Source organism: Pinus tabuliformis, chromosome 4_2 (genome assembly GCF_031772625.1).
Source record: "Pinus tabuliformis cultivar Carrire ecotype Pingquan chromosome 4_2, CPIR1, whole genome shotgun sequence".
Lineage (NCBI taxonomy): Eukaryota > Viridiplantae > Streptophyta > Pinopsida > Pinales > Pinaceae > Pinus > Pinus tabuliformis.
The window spans coordinates 665,541,357-665,548,796 of record NC_142304.1 but is presented as its reverse complement, the minus strand read 5'-3'; positions in this window follow the sequence as shown (position 1 = coordinate 665,548,796).

The window sequence follows — 7,440 nt, the reverse complement described above, 5'->3', positions numbered from 1 at the left end:
CCACTCCATCACCTCACCATCACCTAAAACTCCCATGGTAGAGCATCCTGTAGAAGTTAGCAGACTTCCTGTAGAATCCCTGAGTTTCCTGTAGGATCCCCTGCAGACATCCTGTAGAAGCCTGCAAACTTGGTTGCCGAGCATCCGAACGTTGTAGACTTCTGTAGACTGATGCTAAGGATCCCCTGGGACCTCTCCTAGCCCCCCTGACCTTTCCCAAGCTTTCCTTCCTTTCGCACCACCTCTGCACAACCAAACCCTAATAAGAAACAAAATCATCATCACTCCAACCATTTAAGCAAAAATACAAAAACATGTTCTTTTCAATCAAAGTAGTTTAAGTTCATGCATTTCACATCATTAGAAGTAATGGCATCATTTCCAGACACTTGCACTCCACCCATTGCATCCTAGAGGTTAAGCTAGTCAGATTAGGGTTAACTAGGGTTTCCATGTTTTGGTTGGCTTTCAATTCACTTTTTGCAAAGTAGATTAATTTCCTCTGAGATAGTCTTCGTCCATCATTTAGCAAGCTTCTTCTGAGAGCATATAGAAGTTGGCTTGAGCCCTAGCGGACTTGTGCCAGCTGACCAAGTGACAGCTGCGACAAGAGCTAGTACTTGTGCATACAACACCGTCGCTTCCAAGTTTGTACGAACTACCGGGTTGATAAAATTAGAGATAGGACGCTCCAGGAGTTGTAGCATTATTGCTACAATACTGGAGCCCACCACATCTCTGTGTTTATGGTTATTGCATCTCTGTATTTATGGTTATCTCTGTAATCTATTGCGTTCCTGTTTAAATCTGGATCAGTGGTATCAAAGCGGTCTGCTTTTTCTCTGTTTTTCTTTGCATGTCCCCAACGAGGTCGGGATATAAGGAGTTAGGGCTTGAACTGGTCGAACCTTTGCAAGACCAGCCTCGCAAATCCTGACAGCCTCCCATGGCGGACGAGAAGAAAGACGAGGGGGCAGGAGATCCTATCAAAATCTTGCTCGAAGAAGTGCTCGAGCGGCAAAGGAACGCGATGATGGATAGCTTTGCGCAGATCCTTCAGCGGCTACCCAGAGGCAACGCATCAGCTTCCAACAATGACTCTGGAAATGCCACACCCTTCAAGGTACAAGTTAATTTTGAAATCCCCATCTTCGAGTGTCAAATAGACGCAAATGCCGTAGATAAATGGTTAAATCTGCTAGATGGGTATTTTTCTGTTCATGAATTTTCAAGTCTGGAAAAGATTGTTTTCGCTCTTCTCAAAGCAGCCCCCCATGTCAAGGACTGGTGGGAAACCTATTGCGAGCAGAAGGATGAAAATACAGGCTCACTATTTTCAGCCGCACCCACTTGGAATGACTTTCGGGATGCCATCAAGGAGCAGTGCTACCCTGTCGGAAGCTATGAGGACAAATACATCAAATGGACCACACTGCGGCAGGGACGAGAGCAAGATGTGCCAGAGTTCACAAACATTTTTCATACCCTTCGCACACAGTTGGGTATCAAAGATTCTGAGCTGCATCTGGTACTCAAATACCGTGGCTGCCCTCACAAATACATCCAGGAAGAGATGGTGTTCTTGAACATCTCCTCGCTCGGCACAACATACTGATACGCTGTCAAAATCGAACAAAAGTTCAAACAGAAGAAGCGAGACTTTGGATCTGCAAATCCGAAGCCCAAAGGACAAAGCCAAGGCGGGATGACCCAAGACAACCTGTCAAAGCCGCAAGAAAAGAACAATACCACGAAGCCGAAGAAGGACACAGGAAAGTGGTGTGAGTTCCATAAGAGTCCCACTCATAACACAAGTGAGTGTCGGACCAAGCAGTCGCTGGTGGCCGAGTTGAAGGCTTCCGAATCAGATGCATGTTCTGACCCTAAGCCAGAACCTGACAAGGGGAATGGCAAAGGGAAGCAGATCATTGATGCGGATCCTAGCGCCACTGTTGCCACCGCCAAGATACAGAAAAGATTAATTGACTATAAGCTAACTTTGACAATGAATTGATAATGATAAAAAAATAATTTAAGAAACACTAAACAATCAAGGCCAAAGTAGGGCCAGGAAGAGAAATACAAGTTGATTTCAGAACCACAAGAATCATTGGTCTTTCAGCAAACAACAAGAGAAGAAACTTTGGAAAAATCAAACCAAAGGTGGGTTTTTTAGCCTAAGAGGAATCAACGCAGGCTAGAGAGGGAGACAGTGCGCTGCAATGCATTGTCTCTAAGGCAGGGGTTGCTCTATAGTGCACTGTGTCAGGACAAACACTGCTTGGTGCCAGAGAGTCAATTCAAGGGACATTCAAGCACAATTTTTGAGTAAAAAAACTTCAAGAAGACTGAAATAAGATCAATAAAGCTAATAAAATTCTACTAGGGTGTGATATGATGAGGGTAAGCCACCAAGAATGACAATCGATTCCCCAATATGGTCGCTAATTTGTTACATGGAATTCACATCTACGAATAAACACATTTTCCCTAGGTGGGTGATCCGGATTTAAACAGGAACACAACAAATTACAGAGATAACCATAAACACAAATATGCATCAGAAATAATACTTCATTTCATTAATGTAAAATACTAAAATATGCTTACAAACAGAAATGAAAATAAGCCAGCTAGGGCGATGGTAGCTTTATCTCTGAGAAGAGATGTGGCAGCTACATGCCTTTGAACTGTGTTACAATGAGGCTCGAAGGCGTATTTATTGTTGAGAAACAATGGAAAACTCTTAACATCCCAAAACCTAACCCTAGAAGATGAAAGGCCAAATTGTGGGCCCCGTTTGGTTAAATTGGTACATCAATTTCCCGGGGTCGTAACTTTGGCACCCTATCTTCGTTTGACGCGTACAATAAATCGTTCGAAAGATCTATTCGAGAACTATAACTTTAGGTAGAGCAACATCAGTCCATGGACCCATGTTGCTCCCAGATTTCCTAACAAATGTTGTTTAGGGCCTCAAAACAACTCAGGAAGTTCAGGATCTGAAAAACTGCTAAAAATAGTAAATTGTGCTAGAATTACGGAAACTGAAAAACTAAAAGAGATAGTTGTGGGGGTCCAAGTGGGATAGCTGGGTGGCCACCAACATCCACCTAGATCATTCCTCCCCCCTTAGGAAGCAATGGTCCCCATTGCGTTGAGTTCCTCCATCTACTGAACTTGGTCCCTGGTGAGCTATTCTACAATCTCAGATGTGTCCAGTAATGGTGGGAAGCATGGCCGAGAGCGGTACACATTGAACACTTGGTGCAGGAGAAGGAATGGAGGAATTTTGTGCTCCAAAGCATTATTTCCTGCAGCCTTGGTAATGGTGTAAGGACCATGTCGGCGTGGTTGGAGTTTCTGATGGGCTCTTGTAAGGCATTCTTTTTGTAGATGCAACCAAACTTTGTTGCCCACCTGAAGCTTGTATGGTACCCTTGTGGGTGAGGAGAAGTTGTTCCTGTGTTCTATCATGATCGTATTCCTCTGTTGCTACTGCTGTGTGGAAGAAAATTTTGCGGGGGTCATGGATGTGGTGACGATATTCCCCTTACTTTGGGAGCGAATCAGACAGAAAATGAATTTCCTAGTCTGGGAGATGAGCTTGCTGCCTTTCTTAGTAGAGATCAAAGAGGTGGCAGTAGGTGGGGCTACCTTCAGTATCCTGTATAATGAATTATTCAAAGAAATAATGACAGCACGAGGCCTTGACTCATACACAGCATGTCGCCTCCACAAGTATGGCTGGCGTAATAATGCATCACAAACATCCAGAGGTGTAACATCACATAATACCTCGTCTGTGAAGGGCTTGATGCTGTAGGGAAGGAGGTACTACTAGCAAACTTTGAGATCTCGTCCTTCATGAAGCCACCCGATACTGTATGGCTGTGGGTGTGGTGTAATTGATAGGCCCAACTGCTTCATGACCTCTATTAAAATGAGGTTCTTTTGGCTGCCACCGTCGACAATGAATTGCAGCGGCGAACCCTTCACCCACATCTGTGAGTGGAACAGACGCTCCACCTCCTCTGGATCTTCGGGCTCATTCTTCTGGATCTTTCTAGTGGAAACAGTGATGCTGGGCTCCGCATCAATGATCTGCTTCCCTTTACCATTCCCTTTGTCGTGTTCTGCCTCAGGGTCAGAACATGCATCTGATTCTGAAGCCTTCAACTCGGCCACTAATGACTGCTTCGTCCGACACTCACTTGTGTTATGAGTGGGACTCTTGTGGAACTCACACCACTTTCCTGTGTCCTTCTTCGACTTTGTGGTGTTGTTATTTTCTTGTGACTTTGACGGGTTGTCTTGGGTCACCTCGCCTTGGCTTTGTCCTTTGGTCTTCGGATTTGCAGATCCAAAGTCCCGCTTCTTCTATTTGAACTTTTGCTCGATTTCGAAAGCGTATCGGTACGCCGTGTCGAGCGAGGAGATGTTTAGGAACTCCATCTCTTCCTAGATGTATCTATGTAGGCAGCTGCGGTACTTGAGTACCAAATGCAGCTCAAAGTGCTTGATACCTAATTGTGTGCGAAGGGTATGAAAAATGTTTGTGAACTCCTGCACATCGTGGTCCCATCCTTGCTGTAGCGTGGTCCACTTTATGTATTTGTCCTCATATCTTTTGATAGGGTAGTACTGCTCCTTGATGGCATCCCGAAAGGAATTCTAAGTGGGTGCGGCTGATAACAGTGAGTCCATACTTTCATCCTTTTTCTCACAGTAGGTTTCCCACTAGTCCTTGATGTGGGGGGTTACTTTAAGAAGAGCGAAAACAATCTTTTCCCGACTCGAAAATTCATGAACAGAAAAATACCCATCTTGCAGATTTAACCATTTATCTACGACATCTACATCTATTTGACCCTCGAATATGGGGATTTCAAAATTAACTTGTACCTTAAACGGTGTGGCATTTCCAGATTAGCTTTTGGAAGCCGATGCATCGCCTCTGGGTAGCAGCTGAAGGATCTGGGAAAAGTTGTCCATCATCGCATTCCTTTGTCGCTCGAGGGCTTCTTCGAGCAAGATTTTGATAGGATCTCCTACCCCCTCGTCTTTCTTCTCATTCGCCATGGGAGGTCGTCGATATTTGCAAGGTTGGTCTTGCAAAGGTTCAACCAGTTCAAGCCCTAACTCCTTATATCCCAACCTCGTTGGGGACATGCAAAGAAAAAAAGAGAAAAAGCATACCGCTCTAATACCATTGATTCATATTTAAATAGGGACGCAACAAATTACAGAGATAACCATAAACACAGATATGCATCGGAAATAATACTTCATTTCATTAACGTAAAACACTGAAATATGCTTACAAACAGAAATGGAAATAAGCCAGCTAGGGTGATGGTAGCTTTATCTCTGAGAAGAGATGTGGTGGCTACATGCCTTTGAACTGTGTTACAATGAGGCTCGAAGGCCTATTTATTGTTAAGAAACAATGGAAAACCCTTAACATCCCAAAACCTAACCCTAGAAGATGAAACGCCAAATTGTGGGCCCTGTTTGGGTACATTGGTACGTGAATTTCCCCAGGTCGTAACTTTGGCACCTGATCTCTGTTTGATGCATACAATAGCTCGTTAGAAAGATCTATCCGAGAACTATAACTTTTGGAAGAGCAACATCGGTCCATGGACCCATGTTGCTCCCAGATTTCCTAAAAAACATCGTTTAGGGCCTCACAACGGCTCTGGAAGTTCAGGACCTGAAAAACTGCTAAAAATAATAAATTGTGCTACAATTACGGAAACTAAAAAATTGAAAGAGACAGTTGTGGGGGTCCAAGTGGGATAGGTGGGTGGCCACCAACATCCACCTGGATCAGTGGGTGACTACACCTAGAACACCAGAAGGAAAGTAGTTTAACCTTTTCTTATAAAAGATAGATGAGATGGAGGAACTTACTTGTTGCCTTTCACTTCCTAAATCTCTTTTGAATCGCTCCTGTCGCTCCCACTTGAACTAAATCTGATCAAAAGGCACCTGCATCAAGAGAAATAGAAACAAGAAATGATCAAAGCATACATGCTCTATCAACTATAAAACAATGGAATTGAAGACATTGAAACACATAATCATCACATATATGAACAATCATATGAGAAAAGGAATAAGCTCTTTATTAATGTAGATGGAAGAGTATCACCCAATATAGTTCGATTCTATGCCACTCCTCCAGCTTCAGTTCAACCCTTGCCACATCAAAAGCACAACAGTCCAGCAGCATAACATTGCTTAACATAAGCTCAATCCGCAAACCAACAAAATTTCCTTACAAACTTCAGATTCTAGCCCCCTTGATCACTATGATCAGTGCTTGATTTATAGGAAATGGAGGTGGTTTTGTCATAAATGATGGTACTGAATGGCCTTCCAAGCTTGGAGATAGTTTCCATGGAACAAGGGATGAGAGGATATGAGTTTAATGGATCCTTAGCCTATCCAATTTTGAGCTCATAGGAGGAGATAAGATATGGGAACCATTTAGAATAATCTAGAATGAAGGAATATTCCCAAAACCCTATGCAAATTTCACTCAATCTTGCCCAGCACAGGCTAAAGAGGGCCTAAGTGCACTGCAGTGCAGGCCACAGTGGCCCTGCCTACTCTGCAGCGCACTGTCTCAAGGCTTGAGCTGCACTGGTGTCCTAAGGAGGCATTTCAAGAAGCCATCAAGCCATGAAACTTTCATAGAAGGAGACATTCAATGAGCTTACTTCTCTAGGGCATGTAACAATTGAATTAGGGTTTGATGAACCCTAAAATTACTGATCTGAATGTCGGGAGTGTTGTGCCAAAATAGACCTGTAACAGACATGAGGAAAGGGATCTAATCCAATTGATCTGCCACAACACAACCCTAGACCTTATATTGTTGAACACCAACAACAATCCCCTTCCATAGAGGTAAACCCAATAAAGGTAAATCAACTTTTTTTATGTTCTTCAGTCTAGGGCAATGATCTGTAGATTCAATGGTCTTTTGCCTAGGTTTGATGTTTTACATTAGTGGGTTTTCACAACACGGGCCAAAAAATGTGACACATACCTTTGTTCAAAAGGATTCTTCATTGTAAAATTTGATACCCAGGAAGATGTGGATAGAGTTTTGAAACAAGGACCTTGGTTTTGGGGAAACGTAAGGCTCTTCATTACCCCTTGGTTTCCAGATTTTTGACACCACAACAATGGTGGTCTCAACAATTCTAGTATGGGTGAAGGCTACAAAATCTTCCACTTCCCTTCTGGCCTCACTAGGTTCTTAAGGAAATTGGGAGCACTCTATGGTCATTCAAGAAAATGGATCACCTTAGAACAAAGAAAGTGTTATTTATCTTTGCTAGAATATGTGTAGAAATTGACCTAAGTAAAGGTCTACTTGACCGCATTTAGTTGAAACATAAAAACTTTTAGTGGGCAACTTTTGGA